Source organism: Falco biarmicus, chromosome 1 (assembly GCF_023638135.1).
Source record: "Falco biarmicus isolate bFalBia1 chromosome 1, bFalBia1.pri, whole genome shotgun sequence".
Lineage (NCBI taxonomy): Eukaryota > Metazoa > Chordata > Aves > Falconiformes > Falconidae > Falco > Falco biarmicus.
The window spans coordinates 19297915-19322879 of NC_079288.1; the positions used below are offsets into that span (position 1 = coordinate 19297915).

Here is a 24965-nt window from a genome sequence, read left to right on the forward strand (position 1 = left end):
CAGTAAACATAAGGAAATTAGTGATTTTGGATTCAGCATAATAACTCAGAAATAAGCTACTAAAGCTTACAATATAGATAATTACCCTTGAGAAAAGAAGTAATTAAAAAGTAGCAGTATCACACACAGTTTTAGAAAGGAGGCCTGCAAGGAAGTAATTCAAAGTCTTTCTGACCAGTAAGTAAAAAAAACAAAACAAAACCAAAAGAAAATGTTTAAACTGGATTTGCAATTAAATTCACTGGAGTGCAGAAGAACGCTGGGATGGATGCCCACCCAGCCAGAGGCTATGTCCAACCACCCCAGCCCACAGGTCACTCTTATTTGAGCGGTATGAACCTGGTGAAACTGAAGCCTGTAGGAAGGACCTAAGGTAGAAAATAAAGTCAAATAAAACCAGAAAAAATCCAGGAGAAAACTGGAAGACTCTGTGGGAATAGTCTTAAAAGACCGAACTGTGACAGCGAGAAGCCTCAGATGGTTGCCCAGCCTGATCCACTACTGGGCTGCAAAAAAGCCACACAGGAGAATGAGGGTACAGGGAAAGATGGTAAATTATCCGCACAAAGATGACTATGTATAAGGTATGGTGCTGCCACAGACCACGCATGAAGAAAGCTGGTCCTTCAATAAACTTGTAAATTAAACATTACTGACCTATGGAGCTGCCCTAAAAGTCTGATGAAGCTCCAGAGTGACGTATACTTTTGTCACAACTGCTGTCCCCTTCCAACAGCCGCCGATCCAGAGACGCTCTCCACAATAGCTGCAACCAAACTGAACAGAAGAATCAACTGAACTAATAATTAGTGGAAGTAGCATGCTAATCACTTGGTGACCGTGATACACTATGAACTAATAAGCCAAACATTTATGCACTAGACTATATGTCATTAAGATAACAGAACAACTCAAAAGAATATTCAAAAAGAAGTGGGCAAAGTCTTGATACAAAATTATGGTGAGTATTAATTAGTCATAGGTGGAGAACAGAAGCATTACCTCTGAACTGATACAAAACTGAAAAAAGCAAGAGGTCAGGTATATAATTACACATTTTGGGCAAGGGAAAAGACCCTTGCCACTAGTGTGACCACAGATACTGTGCAGATCCTGCATAGTATTTGCATTTAAGATCTGGAACAGGAGGGCAAGGCACACGACAAGTTTTATTTAGGGCAGTTGGCAGTACCAGAAAGTAGCCAGCAACCTTAAAAAATGACATGAATGAGCAACAAGGCAGGAGGTGAAATGTCAAAAAGTAAAGAACCGTCAAGCACATACCTAGTCTTCAACTAAACTCAGGAGCTGAGCCTTATGCAGACAGCTCAAAGAAAATAACTGGAAAATCATGCAAAGACAATGTCACACTTTTTAAGCCAAAACAAAAAAAAAAAAACCAACCACAAAGAATCAATTAGGAAAGTAAGATAGAATTTCTGACAATACATTAAGGTAGTCTCTACCATGGTCTGCTCCTAGCTATTATTCTTCACTCACATCTAGCAATGAAGTAAAAGTACAATACAAAAAGGTCTCAAAAATAGGAAATAGTAAATGTCCAAGATGACAGACTAAGCTTGAAGAGAAAAGCTGTAAGAGTTAAAAATCATATATAAGAAGGCCATGTCAAGTGCTCAGATTTCAAGAACAAGGAGAGAGTCCAGAAAATTTAAGAGCAGCATAACAGTGAAGGAATTCAACCAATCAAGCTATAAAGAGCAAAATTAACCTGCAGAAATTACTGCAGGGTACAGAACCCAAGAGATATAAACATTGCTTTTTAAACTAGACATTTACACGAGTAAGAACATCCACACAGATAGGTTAGCTAAGGTATCCCTGAATGCTCCTGGCACCTCTTCTGAAGCATCCAGTTGTTATCAACTGCTAGAAACTGCAGATAGGACCAGACAGGCAATGTGTCAGAATCCGGATGACAATTTTTATATTGCTATTGTTCTAGGGTCAAACAAGCATCATCAAAACACACCTTGTTATGGAAAAGGTCAATTTTGTTTAACACAGAAGTTTATAAAATATATGACTACCATCATAAACAGAAAAAAGGTTTATTGAAATGCTGCACAGAAATAATGAGCATGTATGTGACAGACCTTCCTCACCAGGCAAATGCAGAAATGCCATTTCAGAACAGATCACCAGTGAAAGATTATTCTGTTCTTTAGGAGCGACCAACCTAACAGAGCACACAAAAAGTTGTTAGCAGTACGCAAGGGTATACAGCTGCTTATGGAAGTCTGTAACTGAAAACAGGTTCAAAAAGGGGTTCAAACATACTTCAGCATCAAAAGAGTTTAAAACCCTCTACAACTGTTAAATCTGTTGTACCAGATTATCTGTACCCATAAATGGAGTACCTTTACTGAGCAATTATTTCACACATTTCTAGAGCCCGTGAGCTCCTCCTTTTCTGCTGGAATTCCTCAAAGTCATGGCAATTTGTCATCCAGTTTTACTCCAGCTTAAGTTGAGTATTTATTTTTCCTGTCTCCACATGACTGAGAAGAACGATTTTTTAAAACAGAACACAGCAAATGGATGAGTCAAACAACCAAAAGCAAACAACAAATCGAAAAACACCTTTTTCACTATTTTACCTACTTGAAGAAATGCTTCTCTAGTGGGTTCTGCAAGGTCTAGATTACTTCTCTTTATGCCTTTCACTTAGAACAAAAAATACCTTTCAGTATGTATTAAGATAACAAGCATACCCTTTTAATTTGATGATTTTTATCTGCTTTTATGGGTAAAATGATTATTTTAATTAATATACAAAACAATTTAGGTAGAGTGGATCAGATACAGAACATGTCTCAATTGGATAGTTAAGATCATAGAACTGAAGGTCCTATTGAGTCCTATTCCTGCTACTGTAGGCAACTATATAATAGAATCCAATTATCAAATAATAACCAACTCCTGAGAACTTCTCAAAGCCACTACTCTGATTACATGGCTGCTTCAGAACCCCACTCCTATTTTGATTAGGAACCAATTTAAGATTAAGAACTTATTAAGACTGATTTACAGTTTGTATTTATTATTCTTCAGATTACAAATACTCTTGCCATAATGTTAATGCCTCTTTCTGTGTGCTCTGTTAGGTTGGTCACTCCTGACTTTCTTTTTCCCACACTGTCCTTAAAGCTTAAACAATTTTCTTCCCTTTTCAATACTGAATGATAAGCACAAGTACAGAAACATAACACACATCCCTTTAGCCTGTTAGCTGAAAAAAAAGCAAGCCAGTTTTGCCTCCCTTTATGACGCAGGAGAAAGAACAGATTTCCCAGACCATCCTAACAGCCCTTCCTCACATCTGTCCCAAACTAAGGCACTTTTCTGTTTTTTAACATCCCTGACCAGAATTCTCCATATCTGCTTAATTCCTGGACACACCAGCATTAAAATTTTAACATCACCATGGTACCAATGGTTATACTTGAGTCTTTTGCATCTTTCCATTTCTAACTGAAAAGCAACATTTTTATATTTCATATATTTTTACATATATTATATAAATATATTATTGTACATTCGTTGTTACTGCATGACCATGCACTTTGTCCTGTCCTGTTTATGTCTCTATTATTGCAAATCCTCCATCTCATTCAGTCCTGCTGAGTGAGACTCCCGTCCTCCCCTCTGGACTGATGATGCCTCTCAACTTTGCTCCAGCAAATTTTATTAAAGCAGTCCTTTCATGTGTCCATCAAGACCAAAATGCCATTTAAAACTGTCTGAAGACTGCTCTTTGAAAACTATCAGCAGTTTCCCTCCAGCCCACACTTCCTCCTTCAACAGCACTAACTCACCTTCCCGTTACCAGTCCCTAAACCATCACACACCATCCTTGGCTTTAAGAAACCTCCAGCATGATGCTGTGTCCTGTGCTGTACTGACATTCATCTACATGAGGGGAACTGTACTTGCAGTGCTCCTCCAGCCTGGCCACTGTCTTGCTCCATCAACTCTCCAGCAACCCTCTCCTGCTGAGGACAGTCACCCTAAGAACCCACCTGTCCCCAAGCACGGGAAAAACTGTACAGGTAGTTTTTAAATCAGAAGGCATGGGTGGGCACACAAAACGTATCCTTGTTGCAGATGGGGGAAGCAAAGGGATAAGCATGCACGAACAATCATCCTTCCCACACCTATGCCGATGGCTGCCCCACATTCCTGCCTGACCCCAGTATGCTCCTGCTCCCCATCACCTTCCCCAAAACTGCTCTGGCATCACCAAGCTGCTGTAATGAAAGCAATGGCTTCTGGCAAAGACGTATGAAATAGGTACCAGCTGCGCTACCCCATCTAGACATCTAGATGGGCACAAACAGCGAGCAGGGGGAAACCGGTGGTGTGACCTGGGAACAAGTCACCCACCCTTGGCTCAGCCAGCCCTGGCCTCTGAGCAAGGGGGAAGGAGGGTGCCAGAGCAGAGGGCAGGCAGTAGCAGCCTGCTCCCATCCCACATGCTCACGGTCCAGCTGGTCAGCACAAGTGCACCAGTCCTGCACTGCCAGCAGCTGGGTGGGAACACATAGACCTCCCTGTCCTGGCACAGAAGGGAGGTACGTGGTCTGTTTACCCAGAAAGTTTGGGCACGTCTGCTGAAATTCCATAAACCCGAAAGATTTATTGTAGAGGCTCTGACGTCACCTTCACACAGAAACAGACATCCCGGCAGTGAGATACGAGACTGAAGCAGGAGAAATTTGTAGCGGCCTGCCTCCCAAACACCGGCAGTCACAGGTTAGTGTGCTACATTACAGCTGTTCCGTTTGCTGACATCTTATCTCCTATGTACTTATATACCCATTACCATAGTAACCAAATTCCTCAGAACAGAAAATGTAATTTTTGTATCTAGTGTATTAGAACAAAATTATTAAGTTTACAAAGGCAAGCACTCCAAAATTAGAAAGTGTCAGAATTCAGACTGCCATCTCCCTTGCCACCCATCTTTGCTCGCTGCCTCCCTTTCCATCTCCCAGGCTCCCAAGTCACCTCTCCTAAAAACCTCCAGCTCCATTTCTCCATCCGCTGTAGCTCCTTCCTCTCTGATCCCTCTGCAGCCCCAGTTTCCCTATACTTCTGTCCTGGCGTATTCTTATCTCTTCTCTCTCATCTGACTTTTATACCTTCTGCATTCACACCAGGCATTTTCCTCCTCCACACTGCCTGGGTGCTCTCCAGGAATGATTCACTGAACACAGGACAGAGATTCCCAACAGTCTAGGAACTGGAAACAAGAGGAGCCTCTCTCTTGCAGGGAAAAGTCCTTCTGATCTCCCATAGCCCAGGGCTGGAGCATCTTCAGCTGCTCTCTGAGGATAACTGCCTGCTCAGCACCAGGAGCTGCAAAACGCCGCAGCAATGCAGAGTGCTGGTTTACCCTCTTACTACCATTGTACAATCGCTGTAAGAGTAGGTCCCACCAAGGAATGAGCCCCTGTTCTAGGAGGTGTTTTGCAAATACAAAGAGAGTCTCCATCTTGATGGAACTTGTATAAAACAAATTAACCTTTACTTGCCTATATGCATGGAATGCTCAAGTGCTACGTTTTCTCTAACAACAGCATCTGCAATCACTAGTGCACAGCAACTGCAATCAGAAGTGAAAAGTGGAATCCACTGCAGTAGAACATAACCAGTAAATTCAGCAGACCTCTCCTTAGAGAAGGTTTACTAAAAGTTCCATCAAATCACAGACTTAGGCATCCTGCTGCTTGCCTGCCTCTCCACTAGAAAGACAGGTTAAGTAGATACATCATTCTGCACACACAGAAGGTAAATGACTACATCTTTTCTCCAAAAACCTGCTCTAAAAAAATTATCTGGCTCTTTTCTGGTTTTGGCAGTATTGCTAATTGTCCTGAATACAAGGGATGAAAGAGGTAGGTCAGCATCTGCACCTGAAGCAAATACTTGGAACAACAATTCAGAAACCAGGGCCACAAAGCAGGTTTTAATGCCCAAGGTCCATTCTACCCAGGCTGACTCTTACTGGGAGTATTTAAGAAGTTTTTTCTCCTGTACACCACTTCTCCAGCTCCCAGGCAAGAAATACAGCACTTTCTTCTGGCCTGAAGAGAGGAGGAAAGTGCTTAAATCGCTTGAATGTACCTAATAAGCACTAAAGAATTTTAAGGCTGAAAAGGCAATTCAGCTCAAGTAGGAACACATCTATCCTAAATTGGACATAAAACTGTAATCGGAAGTTGCTCTACTCCAATAGCAGATCCAAACACCTTTATATTTCACAAGTTCTTTGTGTGCTCACACACAAAGCTGCTTAATCCAGCTGTTCTCAGCAATCATTCACAAAAGCAAATGAATGAAAAAGAAACAATCAGCAACCATTTCCCCTCCTACCCTTTAGTTGAGGTGAACAATAATTTGATTGCTTCAGTCGATGGACAAAACTATTTTCTGTGCCTTTAAATAAAAGGTTAATTGAGATATGGTAGAACCTGCTTTCACACTTGGGTTTTCTGAAAACAAGGTTGTCCTGCTTTTTTCAAGGACTCTGGCCACAGCTTTCACATGAGCTGAGGCAGGGAGCTGCCAACAGGTGACTTTTCCAACACTGATCTGATCTTTGAGAGACACAGGAAAGGCACAGCATTGCAAAGAAAAAGCCAATTAAAATAATCTTACACTTCTCCTTAAGCATTCACTGCTGGCAGGGATTGAGCTCTAAGGCCTTTGTCTTAGCCTGTACCTTGCTGGATGGCAGCAGAGGCTGTTCTGAGGAGCCTGTGACCCGAAGGCTATCAGTGATTTGGTCGAAGCTAAGCCATGCTACTCAGAGGCTGGTAACTGGAGATGATAGAAGTTACTACCCAGAGCAACAACCACATGGCACAGCCAGAGCAGGATCAAGCTGTATGGGTCTAAAGGGCTTCCTTAAAATGGTTGCAAGTATGCGACATAGGGGTCTGGCTCTATCAAGATAAGGAAGTAGCGCAGTGCCAGGGGACAAGGACAGTCACAAAAACAGCCCCAAGAGAGCAATCGAACAGACCTTGCCAGTGGGACATTAGAAATTTTCAAAAATAAATCACCTGCTGGTTTGTTTTGGTGTTGGGTTGTTGGGGGTTTTTTTTCCCCAAAAACAGGGCTTGGTATTCTTTCTCCATTTTCATTTTAGTAAATGGATAACTTGCACAAAACACTGCACTTTTCTTACATGATGCCGCCCAGACATCCTCCTATTTCCCTGGAGAGTTTATCAAGCATTTTTAGACAAAACAAATTGGCTGCATTAGAATTTCAATACTGCCACCATATCTGTCCAGTTTCCCCTAAAATAATCCTCCTCCTTACAGTATTGAAGCATCTACCTTATACACAGCTATGGCTGCAGTGAACTAGACCTTAACTCTAAGGCAGAAAAATTTGCATCACTTTTCACTTAAAATTTAAGAAAACTCATGGAATTTAAAAAGTAAAAGACCACATGAGAAGACAATCAGTTGTTACCTAAAATTCAGCTTAATGACAGCTACACATCTTTAGATTTCATCATGCCACAGATACTTTATACTGAGAAACTGTACTAGAAATTTTGTCCTGGTGAACAGCAGAAGCTTTAACAAAGAGCTGTTCCTTTTGGGATGGAAGTGATGGTTTGTACCAGGGCTGATGGTATTTAATTGCTGGTGAAAAGTAAAATAAAATCATCTGTCTGGAATAAAGACCATTCATTCTGAAGCTGAAATATTACCAGTCTGTGGCATTCAAGTGTATTGTCCGTACAGTTTGAGGAAAGCAGATTGCAGCTCAGAGCGATGGTTTCACAGCCTGCAGAGAGAGGATGACTGCTCTGCATGACTGACATGGGCCAACTGTGTCAGCTCAACAGGATGGAGAAGACCACACCTATGATGTCTCCATTCACAGGTTCTTTGGCATTTCTCAGGCCTTATACTGGATCTGGAAGAGTGTGGAAAGACCAGAGCTCTGGTGACTATGGGTCGCTCCATCTCCCCCACCTCTCCCTGGCCCCCACCCCCTATTTTCACTCTTTCTCCTAAAAGGATATTATTCAACTGCCAAAACTCACAATGTCACATCTGACCTATACTTTCATTACCAAGGCTTAAAAAGCACATGATATTTGCTGAGTACTTAGCAGAGTTGCAGTAAACAGTCTTACCTTACAAACATGTAAACTATGTGACTAAAAGTTGACTTGTCTGAGACCACACAAGTTCACAGCAAGAACAGAAAGGTCTGACATCCCATTTCTTACGCCAACTATTAACTACATGGGGTCAGTGTTTCTTTTTCAAGTTTCACCCAGTGCCCAGTCTATTAAAATAAGGAGAAATATTAATTTACCTGATTTTATAATCTTGAATCTCAATATAACTTACATTTACCACAAGACAGCGTTAAACCTTTGCAGAAGAATGGCTAAGTCTGTGAATAACAGAATCATAACCGCCAACATCTTTCACCTCGAGACTCCCAGCCTGCACACAACCAGAGAGCATGGGGGCTGAAGGCTGTCTCTGCTCCAGTGGCTGTTTAGAGGTAGATGTTATCAAATCCCTTTCACGTCTGTTTAGATTGCAGGAGACAAGCACCCACATCGTAACAGGAGAAAAAAAACACCCTCACATCCTTTTGGCAGCCAACTATTGGAAGGGGCACAGGGAAAGCAGGAGCTCCTCACCCCTAGAGTCTGCCTGTGAAGGGCACTAGTAGGGTGTAACAGTAGAGTAATACAGGAAATTTCTGCACTATTGCAGTCTGCACTGCACCTACTCTAGGGACAAATAAAATTCCCATCTCCACAATCTCCAAGGCTGTCAATCTGACACCTTTTGTGAATACTAAATTCACACGTACAAAGAACTTTCTCCTTTGTAGGTTTTGAAACATCTCACATGCCGTTTCCTACTGGTAACTGAACAAGCAGCATAATTTCATACCTGGCAATTTGAAGCCTCTTTTTCAGCAGTTTGGAATAACGGATTATGCCTTTTGTTTGTCAGTAGGAACAGACAAATAAGAGGGGAAAAAAACCAGTAAAGTTTCAAGCAACATTTCCTTTATTAAAAGATCTATTTGCTGACTGCTCTTGTTGGCTAATAAACAAAGGGAAAGTCAGGTGTCCATTTTACAAATTCTAAGGATCCTGGATTTTTGAGCTGGGAAAGTAGGACAACCTCCTGATACCTTGGGCAGATACACCCCTAACAACCAACCAGCAAACAGTGAGAACTGCTCCTTCATCATGCATGCAGATCACCCATGCCGCCCAGCTGGACAGGGAGCTACTGAGAACTCAACACGCCATGCCAGAAAACAGTATTTACTTTTTGTACACAAGCTATAAAGAGCAACCAAGAAGTAATTAAGGTTCCTGAACACAACGGGGCAAAGAATATCAGCACCAGTGTTGCTCACTGCCCAGAGTTCTTACTACATCTGGACAGCTTCTCAGAGACCACCAGCCTGTCCTCTCACAACCAAACTCGGAGCCGACAGCCTCCCAACACCTGAAAATGCCTCTCTGCAGATTATTTTGCAAAGTCATGTTGAATGAGGGAGTATCCAGAGCTCCAGCCTGAAAAAAGAAAAAAACCCTATCCACATTTAAACGAAGCGTGCTGCTCAGGATAGCTAACAAGCCACATGAAAGCCAGCTGCTGCTAGGCCACAAAAGGGCTCCCGTAAAGAAGGAAGAACTCGGATACGCTCTTATGTTAAATTTCACAGGCCTGAACAAAAATCAGCCTGGTTCTATCAGCTCTGCAGTTGGTTTTGGCTGCTCCCCTGACCCTGGCCACAACCCAACAGCAATCTTGGTGGAAGGCCGCTGTTAGTACTACCATGATATCTGTATAAACATCTCAAGTGTATGGGACAGTTCCCTGGTAGAAACCAGCACAAACATGACAAGGAGTCTCTGTGCAGTGCTTATTTAGGGATCTCCAAAACAGTAAAAACAGAGAAAGGTTACATTAAAAGGGAAAAGATCCCTGAAGCAAGCAGGACTTAGGTATTTATAAAATGCCCGTATATTTGCATCTAGCACATAATATACATCACATCTGCCAGCCAGGCAGGCAGAAGTTATTTTTGAGAACTTGATAGTAAGAACTGAAAAGAAGGAACTGTGCTTCTGCTCCCTTTTTTCTACAAAGCTAATTCCTGTTGTATAAAGTCAGCTTGAAAGCTCCTTTCAAAGAAAAAAGGGGAGGGAGGAGAGGAAGAATCAGATCCGCTTGTTTTTTGTATTTGACATTCAGGTCTCGTCCCTCTGTTTTGTTTTCCTGGAGGACGCAGCGGCGCAGACCTCGCAGAATGATGACATCACACCTACAAAAAAAGCAAAACCCAAACAGGAGGGAAGCAGCTCTCCCTCAAACAGCTTGGAACAACGCTCCGCTGCTTGCTCTTTCTTCCCTTCTGGACAATTCAAAACTTCAGTGTGTCCAGGGGTAAAGGGTTATTCCCTGCAGACCCCCTGGCCCATGAAAGCAGCCCACCCAAATGGGAAAGGCGACAGCCTCCATGCTTTCCAGGCCAGGCAGAACCAAGTTAAGAGGTGGTTAGTTACTGTTCACCTATAGAACGTACCTTGCATGCTACATTGTTTTATGCTTGTTTATGCCTGTTTTATTACAGGTTTCGAGTTAAACAGGCAAGTGGCTTTTACCACGATGAAAAAAAGCAAAGCACAGCATGTTTAAATCACTGTAAATTGGAAACTGCTCTTACTTAAAGGCTTTATAAAGTTATTTCTTCCGTATGAGTTAAGGATTCTAAGAAGCATCTTTCCTGCAGAGCAAGTACGCATGCTACACCAGAGACAGAGGAACTGCTAGATGTGTATGCATGCAGAAGGTAGCACCTGCAGAGGGAAAAAAAACCACACCTCTTGCAGTGATAACCTTGTCTGTATTTATTAAAACTCAGGAGATGCCCATGCTAGAACACGTGCACTGACTGCTCCATGTCACAGGGAGATTTATCTTTAATGTAATACCTGAACTCAACACATTAACATGACTGGCAAGCTCAGAAACAACAGGTTTTAAGTGAGAAATACCTACAAAATCTTGGAAATATATCTCCAGCATGCTTCTTGGAGATTCAAGACACTGAACTAGATGGTACACAACCATTTTCCTTGCTCCTAACAATTTAAGACTTAAACAGCAACAAAAAACAGCAAAGAAAAAAAAAAGGAGAATTACAGAAGGAGAAGATACTAAATACCCAGTGGTCACATGGTTCCACTGATAGTTCCCGAACAGCAGAATGGTGACACATCATTCAATAGCTCTTTGCTGTGATTTTTTTGGTAATTAAATACGAAATTTAGGCAACTGCCATCTCCACCTCATGCACAAGCTAACTGGTATTAGCAGCCTGCTCAACTCAGACAGAATACTAATAATTTCTCAACGCAGAAAATAAAACATAGCCTTGCTATTAACTTAGGGACAATGCCCCAGCAATAACATCAACTAACCAGGTATCGTTCTCAGATTTTGTCCAGAAAAAAATTTTAACAGATGCCATTGTACAGGATCTCTCCCACCTCCCCAGAATTTACAGGTCCTGTATTACTATTCATCATCCACTCTGAGAAATTCTGGCATTACAAATGGGTGATTTCAGATAAAATGCAATTACAGATTTCTGTGAAGCAGCTGAAGTTTACTAAAGAGTTTGTCTTTAAGACTTTGAACAGTGAAATGCTAAGACACTGGAACACACTATCTACGTGTCTCAATCTCCTGCCTCAGTGATTAAAAGAAAGAAAATGAGACAAGCAACTGCCATTAAGGAAGCATCATAAGGAGGTGGTAACTCCACTCAGAGAAGGAATTTTACTCATAGGTTTGAAGTCTGAGATCTGTTATATCAGATGGGCCCAATGAAGCATGCTGAATCCTGTTGGGTTAACTCTGGAGACTAGTCAGGACAGACGGACAATGACCATCTCTGTAATTTTCTGTTTACATATTTACAGAACGTATTTTAGTGGTGAGACTGTATGTGTCATGTCATTAGAAATGCTAATCACAGGCATGAAATCACACACAGAAAACCCCTAAATCAGCAGGTGCTCGATGCCTCCAAACCAGAAAATAAGCAGACAAGTAGAATCACAACTCACACCATACTCTCCTTCCACTCATGCTGCTCCATACCACTCATGCTAGTCCGTATCATCCTTATTTCCCCAACACCTATGTAAATAGGTAGGTAGATTTTGCAATGCACATGAAAAACAGGTATGAAGTATTTCAAACCAGCACTGGTAGTGTTAGTTCCAAAGCTAAAAGCAGATCTCGAAGAAAACTTGCTAAATTTCATACTCCATGGCTGCGGCAACATGGAACAAAAACCCCTCAGAAAACCAAGGTCCCAAAATATTTAGCACTTCCACAAAGGTTCTCAAATTTCAGGATTTTTATGCTTTTTGGATTATTCAGTTTAAAAATAAGAAGACTGAAGCAACAAAATCCTTAGTTTTATTATTTCCCGGTAAGCCCCAGCAATTTTACTACATAGATACGCTTTAAATGAATACCAACACTATAAACCTCTCTGCAGAGACAAAGTAGAATCTAGAACAGATGAAAGTTACTTGTGATGAGCCAAGCAATGGCTCGCTTGGCAATGCTTACAGATTCCTGACAGGTTACAGAGGCTCAAAGCCCTTCTTCCTTCCTAGTGCATCAGGTGAGAACACTTTCAGCTTTTTAAAGAAAACAGCAGTATGCATTTGCATTACACAATAACTAGACCCTTAAGAAGATGTGAGATTCAGCTGCAGTAGGGACTGCACAAACAAGATAAAACAATGCACTCTGCCTCCACAGATCTCCATAAAGATGTCCAGACAATCCCCAAGTCTTGCAATTATATATGCTCAAGAATATTTTTTTACTTAGGTGAGCAGTCCCCAGTTATCCCTGCATGTGACTGATTCCCAAAATGAAAAATTTAGATTGCTGTTCATCAAGTTCAGTGACTGATCTACAATACATTAAAGGCCTCTCTCAGATTTATTTAAAAATGAAAATAAAAATCAGCAACAAATCACATCACAGTAACATATTACAAACTTCAAGATCTAGCCAGCTCGTTCATGAACGGCATCAAATTGCCATTATGATAAGAAAAAAAAACCAATTGCCTGCATTATCACTAGGCCAGCGCGACTTTCGGGAAGAGATCTGGGACAGTGCTGCTCCTGAACTTTGAGGTCTGTGCTGCTCCACCGCATCCCACAGACAGTGCAGTATTGCATACACTTCTGCTTCTACTTTACAACCTAGAAGGCACTGCAGTCCTGCTGGTCAGATGTTAATTGGGGACCGAGGAGACAAAGTTTTCTACCTCTGTCACCAGCTATGCTGGGCAAATCACTTACTCTTCCACCTGTACTTCAGTATCCCTGCTTTATAAATGTGAAAAATAAATACGCATTCATCATCCTTTTAAAATACCTTGACATTTATGGATGAAATTCAGAACTCAAAATTACTATTATTATTCTGCCAACTCAGAGAAAGGTATAAAAACATCACATGTGTAAGATAATCTTTCTGTGTTATAGCTTACTTAAATTTCTATTTGTGTATTAGTATTTCATTTCTCATCATATTAATATTAATGATCACTGTTTCTATTTAAACATAAAAATATTTGTAATACCTACAAGAAGTATAGTGATTATACCAATTTATAGTCACTACAGTAATTAATTTTCAATACCAGAGAGCACAATAGGAAGACTATTCAAACAATGATTGTACATCCCAGGGCTGGACCAGCCACTGTGGAAAGACTCCAGAGCCCTGCGTGATGGCCTGCCTGCACAGTCGCCCACAATTACCATTTCCTGCCATAGGGGAAAATATAAGATACTTAAAATAATGTGCGAATTCATATATCCAAGACATAGGGTGATTTTAACAAAAAGCACCTACCACTAAAATGTTTTGGAAAATGTAGGAACTTTTCCGAAATACTTTAAAAAATAGCGTCCATCAAAAATGGCACAGCAAATCTTTTTCAATGAACCAGCAAATAATTATGTAAAAGTTCTTTATGTTTTTGTGACAAATTATGAGCTAGTGAAGGTAAATCACATTCTTTGTAAGTAAACTATTTTCATGTTAGTCTAGTATCCAAAGCACTCTGCTTGTTATTGTCAAATCAGGAACAAATCTTTTGCCCAGTCTTGCTTTTGCAAACAGATTTAAAACATCAGTATTGCAACAAAATCAAAGCTAATGGTGATGATGGGAACTTGCTTCTTCCGTAACATTTTATTTTGGATAAAAAGCATGCATATTGACCTCTTCTTAAGTACAGGTTATCTTAGTGTTTGCAGCCCTGCGCTCTGCCTTCCCAGTCAGCAACAGACTGAAATTCTGAAGACTCTGGTCAGTTCAGGACTTCTGTGTAGGTTGATCTGGCAAGAATGTGGTCAACTTCTGAGCTAGCAGCTCACAACAACATCTTCTGAGACCGGGAGAAGGAAATATCTCCAGTGACTGTCATACAATCAACTAAATTCAGACCAAGCATCCTTAGGAAGCCCTCTCCACTGGCACGCACTCCTTGTATGGCTCTGGGCACCTGAAGTGGCTTTTGGAATCGAGATGCTCTAGGATTCCTTTGCCCATGTATTGTGTCAAATGAAGGAAAAACTAATATTCCATCCTCCGCGAAGGACAGATGATCAGCATTCAGATGGGTTCGCCTGCATTCTTGCTGCAAAACGGGCAGGTCCCAGCAAGAATTAACAGGAGGTTCTACCACACACCCCCAGCCAGAGACTAACCTAGTTTTAAATACTTCAAAGCATGGGTTAGAGGGGGTTTTGCGTGGAAAGGGAAGAAGGAAAATTATGCCAAAAACCCAGGTAAGAGTTCAGGGTTTGCCTATATGGCAATTAACCTATAATAAAAATGGAGCTTGGCATTCTTAGCGAGGCACTGCCTCTGAAACGTATCATTATTTCCTTCCCAACTTTGATACGCACTTCTAGAAGCCAGCATGAAATTTCGTCAAGGCCTAGGTTGCCCTCTTTTTTAATTAAAGTGGCAAACCTCCATAAAAACCTCAAACTAGGAGCCTGCCTGCATACTGGTATGTAGTGAACAAGTATAAAGTGGAGTTTGTAGCAGCTCAGCTGATGCCAGGGAAAATCATATCACTGCAACACAGTTAGTCTTTATGGTGGTGAAACCACATTACTCCAGTTAGTCCAGTACATAACTCTCAAGACAAGACTTCGATGTGCAGAGAGTAATAAAAAAGCTCAAGATGTGGGAGGGCAGTGGATTTAAAGGCAGAAGACCATGTGCTGTGCATAGATCCTGTGCTCCATTTGACCCTTGAAGAGGCAGACAGCTTACCTAGGGGTACAGGGCCAAATCATACATAAATAGATTTCAAAAGCAAACTTTAACTAGTTTGCTATCTAGGCCAAGAAACAGTTCTGGAACACATTTAACACAGTTTAATCGCATCGAATCACGGCTGGCCCAGAACTGATTTTAACAACTGTCAACTGCTCTTTGGGACAGGCAAAGCCAGAAAGCCAAGATCACCGTGTACACTTTACGAAGAACACAGGGACAACCCAAACATTCAGAGCAGCAGCAAAGCAAGGCACATTCAAATCCCATGATCTTTATTCAGATTGGGTTACAAGGAAGTGGGAACTGGGAGGAGCTAATGCTGGTGACAACTGCAAGCCAGAACTAAGGAAGAAACATGTTGCACTGCCACCGGGACACAGCTTGAGAAATCTTAATAACTGATGGAGAAAGTTACTGCGCTACTTACTGTATACCCGTGGCCTATTTGAGAAACAGTGTTAGCAAAAATAACCTCTCCTCTCATCTCCTTGGCTGGGGGAGGGAGTGCCAGTCACCAATTAAAAGGGGACTGAGGCGGGAAATAAGAATTGCATACTAAGAAGGGGGAGGGAGGCAAAAAGTTAACAAACATGTGCAATACCACATGCGATTCTTTCCAAGAAATCCCAGTACAACAATTATCTGGGAACAGGCTCATGGGTCTGTTATTGACTTTGAGTAGTGGTATGTCAGGGAAGAGGAAGGATTGCTGGATGCTTGGAAAACACACTGAACACATGGGCGAGGAACAAGCCAAAAACTGTTACAAGAAATGTTCCCTACCCTTTCAACATACTTGCATTCGCATATTCCACTTTCCCATGCTCCTGGATCCCAAAGCTTTCCGCAGGTTAAAAATCAGCCAGACCAGAATGAACTGAAGCTGAACCAGCAATGCCAAGAGCGGGACTGATCCTAAAGGACCTAACCCCTCAAAAACTGTGCCTACTGATGCTCAGTGAATGGCAGCAGACTAAAGGGAAGAAAAAATGTTTTTGAAGTTTAGCTGAACTAAGTGAAAGGCTGAAAGCAACTTTATCCGCGCTTTAGGAATTCAGGTATAACACACATTGGTTTTGGGTCTACAAGCCATAAGCAAGAATCTCTGAGATTAACATTACAATCAAAATTTATTTTTCAAATATGGCTTGACATAACTGACACGCAACAAAAGCCTCCAACTAAATTCACAGGCACCACTCACCCACATTCTGATAGAAGGCTGCCCTGTAAACACGCTACATTTGATGAGCGTAGGAGAAAACTGTTTTTATAAAATTACATCTCACTCTAAAGAAAATATTTGCATGGCTGTAGCCAGGAGTGTAATAAGGGTCAGTGGAAGATCACAGGCACAGAAAACTGCAGAGCCTGCCAGTTTTAGAGTTCTGTGATTTTTACTTCTTTCCTCAGGATCTAAGCTTTCCCCAAAACAAAACATTTCTAGCCTTTTTCATTCTAAGGACAATATTCAATATGTAAATCTCATGCTGTCACCCCATCCTGACCCCTAGAGAAAAATCAAACCCGTTTCTAGCCAAGCAATACAACAGGCAGAACTATTAGCTACTGTCCACTCCTATTAAGAAGCCATCATCACTGTAACTCATGTTGGGATTGTCCTCACCGTACCCCTCGTCTCTAAGCTACACTGTAGGTGCATAACTCTGCACATCCAGGCCCAGCAAGCTCCGATTAAATTGGAGAAACTTTTCTGCTTAGACAAAACTTATTACTGTTTTGGCAATTTCATGGTATGTTTACAGTGGCTACCTTGCTTTTTCTTCTGGCAAAGAAACCAAGATTTAGCAGGATGTAAAAAACACTACAAAAATATTTGTCAAGAGCAACAATGCACTGATTTCTGACAAAGCATTAAAAGTTCTCAATTGCTTCCCTTTGGTAATTAAAAAAATACCGCCATTCCAACGATCACCAAACACTTGTTCAAAAACTGCTTTAAGAAACCGGGTTTGGAGCACCCGTTGTGGTGTCTGACGTCCACTGTGTTTCTAAGGGCCTTCAGAAAGTATTTCTTCCTCCAAGTTTTGTACTGTAAATGAGCACTTAGACAAGGCAGAGGGAATACAGTGTCTGAAAGCCAACTGCGCTTTTAAACAGCTTGCCATCCTCTCCTCCCACTTTGAGCACGCTTTCCCCCCTCAGACACTTTGCACTTCACCTCTGATTGTTTTTATATTTTAAGTTCTACTTTCACAGGAAGGACTCTGCTTCCCAGCTCTGCACAACTGAGCTCCCTCTGGAACTTCTCATGAGGGGATTAGTGGTTTTCTGACCCTTTATCCATTGGATTTTTTTCTAGCCTCTCCTCCACATATAAGTCAATGTATGATGAGCAACTCCTCAGCACATTAAAGAACAATAAAAGCAAAGAATCCTGAAACCTAACTACTACAAGTTCAGGAAAAAATGCCACCAACCATGGCTGTGTCCAAACACTTCTCTTTGAACGAGCTGTGGTTCCATGGCAGCACAAACGGATCTAATTGCTGGCTGTCATGGTGCAGCAGCCGAGTCCCTTGGGCTTCTCTAGCAGCACCTAACTGTGCACCGAGGCCACTTCAGATCACCAAGATGACACAAAACTTGCATTTTTCCATAGGTTAGCTTCAGCTCAGTGAAGGATTAAAGACCAGAGCCAATGGAATGACATACATGGAAAAGCAGGTGGAAGATAGGACCACACACCTCAACTTCCAGTGTGCAGGAACTCACCAGAGAGCACAAGGCCACACAGACCGGGGCTTCATCCTGCATCATGTTGGTCAAGAGGGAGCAGTTAGTGGTGAAGATTAAGACACATTCGAGAGTTACAGAAGAAAGGCCAGCCATCAGTATCAGAAGGTATTAAATCAACCCTCTCTGTACTGCTATAGGTAAGCTTGCCCCAAACATGGTTAACCGAGGGAGGACATCTGCATTACCCATAACTGAAACCCTGCTGTCAAACCCAGAAAAACTTTCTAATTCAGACATGATTCTAGTCCTGTTTTGAAGTTAAGCTCTTCCCTTTGTCCAGGTTCACAAAAGGAAATAAACCCAAAAACCTTTGCACTACATAACATATTTGAACAGGAAAAATGTAATGGCCACCCATAACCACTATAATTCAGAGCTTGGGTCACCACTGGTAATACCAAAGATTTCTACAGTTTCTAGTGTGCACTTCAACGTAACAATATGTTGTTTACGTGATTTTAATATGAACAGAAACACAACAGAAAATGCTTCTGAGATAGGATTTTAGTGATTATGCAAGTGCTCTCCAAAATATACTGAGAATGGAGTAAGACAAGTGATATAAATCATACCTTCCTTACCACTTCTGGATCACAAAGAGAGCCAGATCAACCCTAAACATTCTCTTATTTGACAAAACATCTACACTGTCAAATAAACTTGTATGAGGCATAATTTGCAAATGGCTGTAGTCCCTATTGAGTTAGATCAGAAGTACATCCTTCCAGAAGAGAGAGATGAGAGAGACAACAGTAGTGCATCCAGTCCATCTTTGCCACAATAAGAATTAGCACCTGAAAACGAAGTACCTGGGAACCACCTGAAGTTCCTGTTGAGTATGCAATGGTTGTGTCAAAGTGGAACTCACAACTGCAGAGTCGGCTACCTACAACATCTTTAAAACAAATCTCTGAATTTGTTGCCATATCTATTGTTCTCCACAAAACATCCTCATTACAGGAAATCCACTACTAGGATACATCTGAAGATGTAATTATTAGTGTGATATTTGCTTCTGTTCTAATGTATCTCACCAAGCATAAAAACTGAGGCTGTTTTACAACTTATTAAAAATACATTATTCTGGTGACAAAAACTGATGAATTATAATGGATAGGCAAATATGAAAGCTGCACAAATGGAAATATTATTTAGATGGAAGTAAGGATTTAAAATTCTCTAGCTTAGTTTACACCAGAATTTAATGGAAGGACATATGACAAATAACTTTTTCCAAAAGTCTAACTTGAGGCCTAAGTCACCTTATCTGTACGTAATTTTAATGCCAACATCTGGTCCTCTACATGGAGCATTTAACTTCAGTCTACTTAAAAAGAAAAAAAAAAATCATCAAACTATTCAAGGAGTTTTTACTTCAGGCAGTTGTGTTTCAACAGGATTAAATTTAATTTAAGCTGTTCTACCAGAATCACTTTCTCTTCAGTGAGACCTTCTTAACAGAGAAGAAAAAACATCCTCTCAAGTTCAAAGGACAAATTAAGGTTCAAGTTTATCAACGTATTTCAGTCTACAGATAAAAGGAAGAGGAGTCCTAAAAATGGCAAACATACCAGTCAGAACTAGGCCAGTGTTGTGGAGAATCTAATATGAAGGCGCAAACCAATCGTTGATTAGGTTTGCCCTTGGACATAAGTAGCAAAAACTATGACATGCTCACTATGAACAGGCACAAAGGCAAGGCAAATGTAGGCTCAAAGTAGTTCCAAGAAAAATGTATCTAAAATCGTATTTATTGCAACAGAAGTTGTTGTTCTGTAATCCTGGAATACAAAACCAAACCTTCACTAGTGCTAAAATATATCAGTTTTCTGCTGTATTTTCACTATTATGATGTGCTACCTACTAAAGCTATTTTTCAGACACTGAAAACTGAACTACACTGTTCAACAACATTACAGATAGGTATATATAAACATATACATATATATATGTAATGTTAGGGGTGGTATTTTGGGAACATTTCATTTGAAGCATTCCAAGCTGATAACCTTTATCCAAATACATAAAACAAGAGCCATGTCAAAGGCACTATAAATAGCATTAATAGTAAGGAATCAATAACATCCAAACCTTTAGGTAACATCTTATTAATCTGCTCTTGGCATGCATGGACACACTGCTGTAAGGGCTCTCAAAATGCAATAGTCAAAGGTGAAGGACACAATTTGTTCAACTAGTTATTAACCAACTCAGCCACTAAAATGCCACCTAATGAAACACTCCATACCACGATAAGCAGCGGAGACAAGCACGATAAACACGAACCGTTTTTCTAAGAAAATAAATTGAAGTCCTCAAGGCTAATACCATTCTGTCATTCTTCCGAAGACTACATAAAGATCTACATTTGACAACAACCATTTTAATCCCCGATTCTCGCCCCCCCCCATTTCTTGTACCGCGCCCAACACAATGGTACAACTGCATGTTCCAGGTATCGCCTTTATATTTATTTCTTCTTTCACAGTGACAAGGGGTGAACTCTTAATGCTCCAAAGATGCTTGCAGCAAAGCAGGCTGAACGGTATTTCCAAAGACATACCCACACGCCGGTTAGAGAAACCTAGCCTCCATGAGATGTTTTAATCTGACAAATTAAAATGGTTGGGAAACGCTATTTGGCTAACGGAATCAGCTGCCACATGCATTGCTGAGGGGAAAGCAATAAAAGGTCTTTAAAATAGGTCACTTTCCTCCAAATCCCACACCAGCACCGAACAAAATGGTATATACACTGAAAACTCACCGCTTGGGGAGGAGCGAGGGGCAGGGAAGGGGGAAAAAAAAAAAAAAAAAAAAAGGAGGAAAAAAATGGGGGGAAAGGGGCGGGGGGGCAGGAATCCGCGCCCGTCTCCGAGGGACCCCCAGCCCCCGGGGACCCGGGCTCGGCCGGCGAAGCCCCCCGGGGCGGCGCAGACAAAAAGGAGCGCGGCGCAGGGCACGCCTGGCCGGTGGGAGCCGGCAGCCCTGCCCCAGCCCTAGGCCTCTGGCGGCCCCTGACAGCGGCGGCCGCGGGGAACACCCCGCCGCCGGCGGCCGCCCCTCGGAGGAAAGCGCCATTTCGCCTCCCGCTCCCCGCCGGTGCTGGGCGCCCGCCGCCGGGGCCGAGGCGGCAGCCCCGAGTCCTGCGGCACTGCCGCAGAGCGCGGCGGGGGAGGCGCCGGCCCCACCGGGCCGCCCCCCCCACACCTCCTCCCTCACCCCTCCCGGGGGCGCCCCCGCCGCCGACCCGCCCCGGCCGAGCCCCCCGCCGCGATGCCCGCCTTACCCTCCGCCGCAGCCGGGCTGGGAGCGCCGGTCGGCCCCCCCGCGGAGGAGGAGGAGGAGGAGGAGGAGGAGGAGGAGGAGGAGGAGGAGGAGGAGCGGGGCAAGGGGCGGCGGCCCCGCGGGGGGAGGCGCCCCCGGAGGGGCGGCGGGCCCGGCCCCCGCGGGTGCCCGGGCGCGGCGGGCACAAAGGCGGCGGGGCACGGCACCTAAGATGGCAGGGCAGGCGCGGCGGAGCGCCCAGCCGCCGCCGCCGCCGCCACCACCACCACCACCACGGCCGCCGCCGCCTGGGCCCCGATCGCCGAGCCGCGGCCAGGCCGCGCCGCGGGGGCACGGCGTGCGGGAGGGCGGGCGGCGCCGGCCGTGCCTGCTGCGGCGGAGCGGGTCCCTCGGCCGGGCCGCGCCGCGCCGGGATAGCTGCCTGCCTGCCTGCCGCCTCCCCTCAGCACCGCCCGGGCTCCGGCTGCTCCGTCGCCGCCGCTCCGCGCTGCCCGCAGCCAGCGGCCCCCGCCCGCCCCTCTCGCGAGACTTCGCCGCCCTCTCTCCCCCCCTCCCCCCCCCCCACCGCGGGCGGCGGGGGGGGCGGGGGGCGGCGGGGGGGGGGAGCAGGGGCGGGGCTGGGGGCAGTTGTGGCAGTTATGGCGCGGCGGGGTGAGGGGGCGAGTGGGGAGGTGGTGTGAGGGGCAGAAGAGGGTCAGGCGACGGGGGCGGGTGTTAGTTAGGGCGAGGGGTCGCCGAGGGAGAGGAGGGAAGGCGGGGGGTGCCTGAGGGGCTGGGGATGGTAGAGAGGGGGGTGTCGGAGTGCGGGGGGCCGGAGGGGTGAGAGGGTCCTGAGGGAGAAGATGGCGGCGGGGCGCTGTTGAGGCGGTGACAGCTCAGCGGAGCTGCGGGAGGCTCGGAGGGGAATGGGGAAACTGAGGAAGGGCCTGGAGAAGTTTAGCTAGGGGCTCTGGGGACGAGTGAGGAGGAGGAGGGGGGCTTGCGGGACGTCGCAGGTGGGGCCTGGACGTGCTTGGAGAGATGAAGGCCGAGTGTAGGGAAGAGGCCTGGAGGCAGGTGGGAGCTTGGTGGGGGCAGATGTGGGAGAGGAGGGTGGGTTTGGGACAGGCGAGCTGGGATGAGGGTGTCCGGCTGAGTGGAGCTACCTCGCTGGCCGGGAGCAGCTCAGCTGCAGGCGATAATCCCAGGAGGTGGTAGGTGTCTGCTTGTGCTAGCTCTTGTGCAACTGGCCTGACCGAATGGGTGCCTTTCAGGCTGTCTGCCCACGGCCAAACGTTATCCGGTTTATGGCCAGAAGAGGGAGGAAAAAAGAAACAAATAATAATAATAAAAAAAAAATCTCATGGATTGAGTACATAGTCTTCCGATCTGTAGTCTTGGCTCTCCGTGGGGGGGGTTGAACTTGGTAGGTTTTTGAGCCTTTGTGTGCTTTGCTATCTCCATCTATGAACTGGAGATAACAGTTGGCTTCATGCAGGGATGAATTATCACATCTTGTAGTCACGTATTTGTTTATTTGTTTTTACTATAGATTACAGCTGGAAGAATTCTAAACAGTCCACCTCTCCTAGTCATGGTGTTTAAGCGCATTGTGCTCCTGTCTGAACAGAGGAAATCACTGAGGTCAGTCTCCCTTGTGTTTATAGTTGCTTTCCCTTTCAGAAGTATGGGGGCAAGGAATCATTAAAATAACAATTTGTACTGACATCCTGATAATAAATTAACAGAAACAGTTACACAAGACACAAAGCTTGTAAAAAGATGTGTTTGTAGGGGCTGCTTCCCTAAATTCAGGATTATATCTGAAGGGACAGTGTTCTTGGTTATGGAGTACCCTGCAAATATTCACGGTTTTGAGGTATCCCTATCATGTTCTGTAAGTCCAATAGTACTGATACTGCCACAATAAAAAAAGCAAACCAAACTTCCTTCCTATTTTCCCATAAACTAACAGCTGTTTTGTACCACAAGAAAGCAGGCATTGAGGATGTTGCTGGATACTGTTAATGTAAACGTTGCACTTACCTTTAGACAAGCAGAGCTGCTGGGGACTATTCAGCCTGGGATGGGGGAAGCCTCAGCAAAGTTGAAAACAGAGGTTGGCTGTAATAACTGTGGACCACATTAGAGTTTTGCGAACTTGTCACGTACTGGCCTGATATTTTGCCTTTTCAAATCCCAATAGGAAAAGTAAGACAAATGTAGATCATTTCAAACATATGTTGTTGTAAGTATTGGGAGAGGCAAACTAAAGGTTTATCTGATTATCTCAACCTTGAAGTTGGCAGCTACGACAGGAAACTTGGGTTTCATTCATCTGCCAAAGATATTTGTAGCGTATCATTTGACAAGTTAAAAGGCATTTTTGTAATGGCACAAAAATAAAACCATCCACTTTCTGAAACTATAGTTTCTGTCTTCTAAAATAATATGGGTTTGGAGGCATGCTTCTGGGGAAATTAAGGACATACTTGAAAGGTAAATATTTGTATTTTCAAATGTGAGGACAATGGTGTTTAACATGAATCTGCTTGGTATGGCCTATCAATATAAATTTGTTCTTGTACTTGTTTTGCCAAATTAGTGGATATCGTTTGCTTTGGCAGATGAGAGAACTAAATGGAGCAGTAAGGGGGAGTGATCTACCTGTGGAGTCGTAAGATAAAATTCCGAATCAGGTTCTTCTGAATCTTGATCTTGTACTTCTTCCTGCAGACAAGTTGGCTTTAAAGCTTATGAATTATGAGAGTAAAATGTTCAGTTAGTGAGGTCCGTGAGTGAGCTAACCCAGCAAACACCAGCAGAGAGTCTGGGCTTTAGCTCTTTGTATTATACATATAAAAAGATAACAATAGCTCTAGGTTAAAATCCTTAATCTCTAACGGTGGCTGCAGAAAAATGTGACTAATGCTTTACCATTAACTATCAAATATTTTACTTGGAATACTAGATCTGCATTTGATACAGATTCCATAACTGCTTCAAAAATAAACAGTATCGTCTGTGGACCACCAGTTTAGAAAAAATCCACTGAAAATCTGAAGGAAGAGACCAGATGAATGCTATGTTTATTATTGCCAGCTAAGCTAAACAGGCACATTTAGCATGCTTTTCTAGCCCTCTGCTATTAGGCGTGCTCTTGCTGCCTTCTCAGATGATCACAGTAGGCATCTAGAAAGTTAGTTTAGCTTAGTTTGCTAATTTCCTGATGCAAATTTAGTTCATTTAAAGAAGAACTAAACAGGTTTCTGTATGCCTGTGTCTGGGATTTGCACCAGTCTACCTATTGGATGGCTATACCCAAAGTTAATTCTATCTGAAGGAGGTGCCAGAACAACAATAAATAAAAATTACAAATTGCCTAGCGGTTCAGCTGACTGGCAGAACTGGTTTCAGCATGTTGTTCCCAATGTGCTGCTACAGAGCTGGTCTGGGGGTAGACCCATACGACGTTCCAGTGTAGACAGGACCTTTAAGAGCATG

General features: G+C 43.4%; 2 protein-coding genes across 5 annotated transcripts in view; one reads left to right on the plus strand and one right to left on the minus strand.

Annotated features, from left to right (window-relative positions):
- Nucleotides 1-22031, minus strand: part of TAOK1 (TAO kinase 1) — a 75286-nt gene extending 53255 nt beyond the window's left edge. The window contains exons 1-2 of one of the 3 annotated variants that reach the window (XM_056322461.1): nt 21484-22031; nt 7754-7962 (exon numbers count right to left, since the gene is read on the minus strand). The gene's annotated coding sequence lies outside the window, so the exon portion shown is untranslated. The remainder of the gene's footprint in view (nt 1-7753; nt 7963-21483) is intronic. The other 2 variants (XM_056322377.1, XM_056322608.1) reach the window with 2 other exon arrangements.
- Nucleotides 22032-22557: 526 nt separating this feature from the next.
- Nucleotides 22558-24965, plus strand: part of NUFIP2 (nuclear FMR1 interacting protein 2) — a 36955-nt gene continuing 34547 nt past the window's right edge. Inside the window, exons 1-2 of one of the 2 annotated variants that reach the window (XM_056339797.1) lie at nt 22560-22675; nt 23014-23105. The gene's annotated coding sequence lies outside the window, so the exon portion shown is untranslated. Of the gene's footprint in view, nt 23106-24965 lie in introns of both variants that reach the window. The other variant, XM_056339886.1, reaches the window with a different exon arrangement.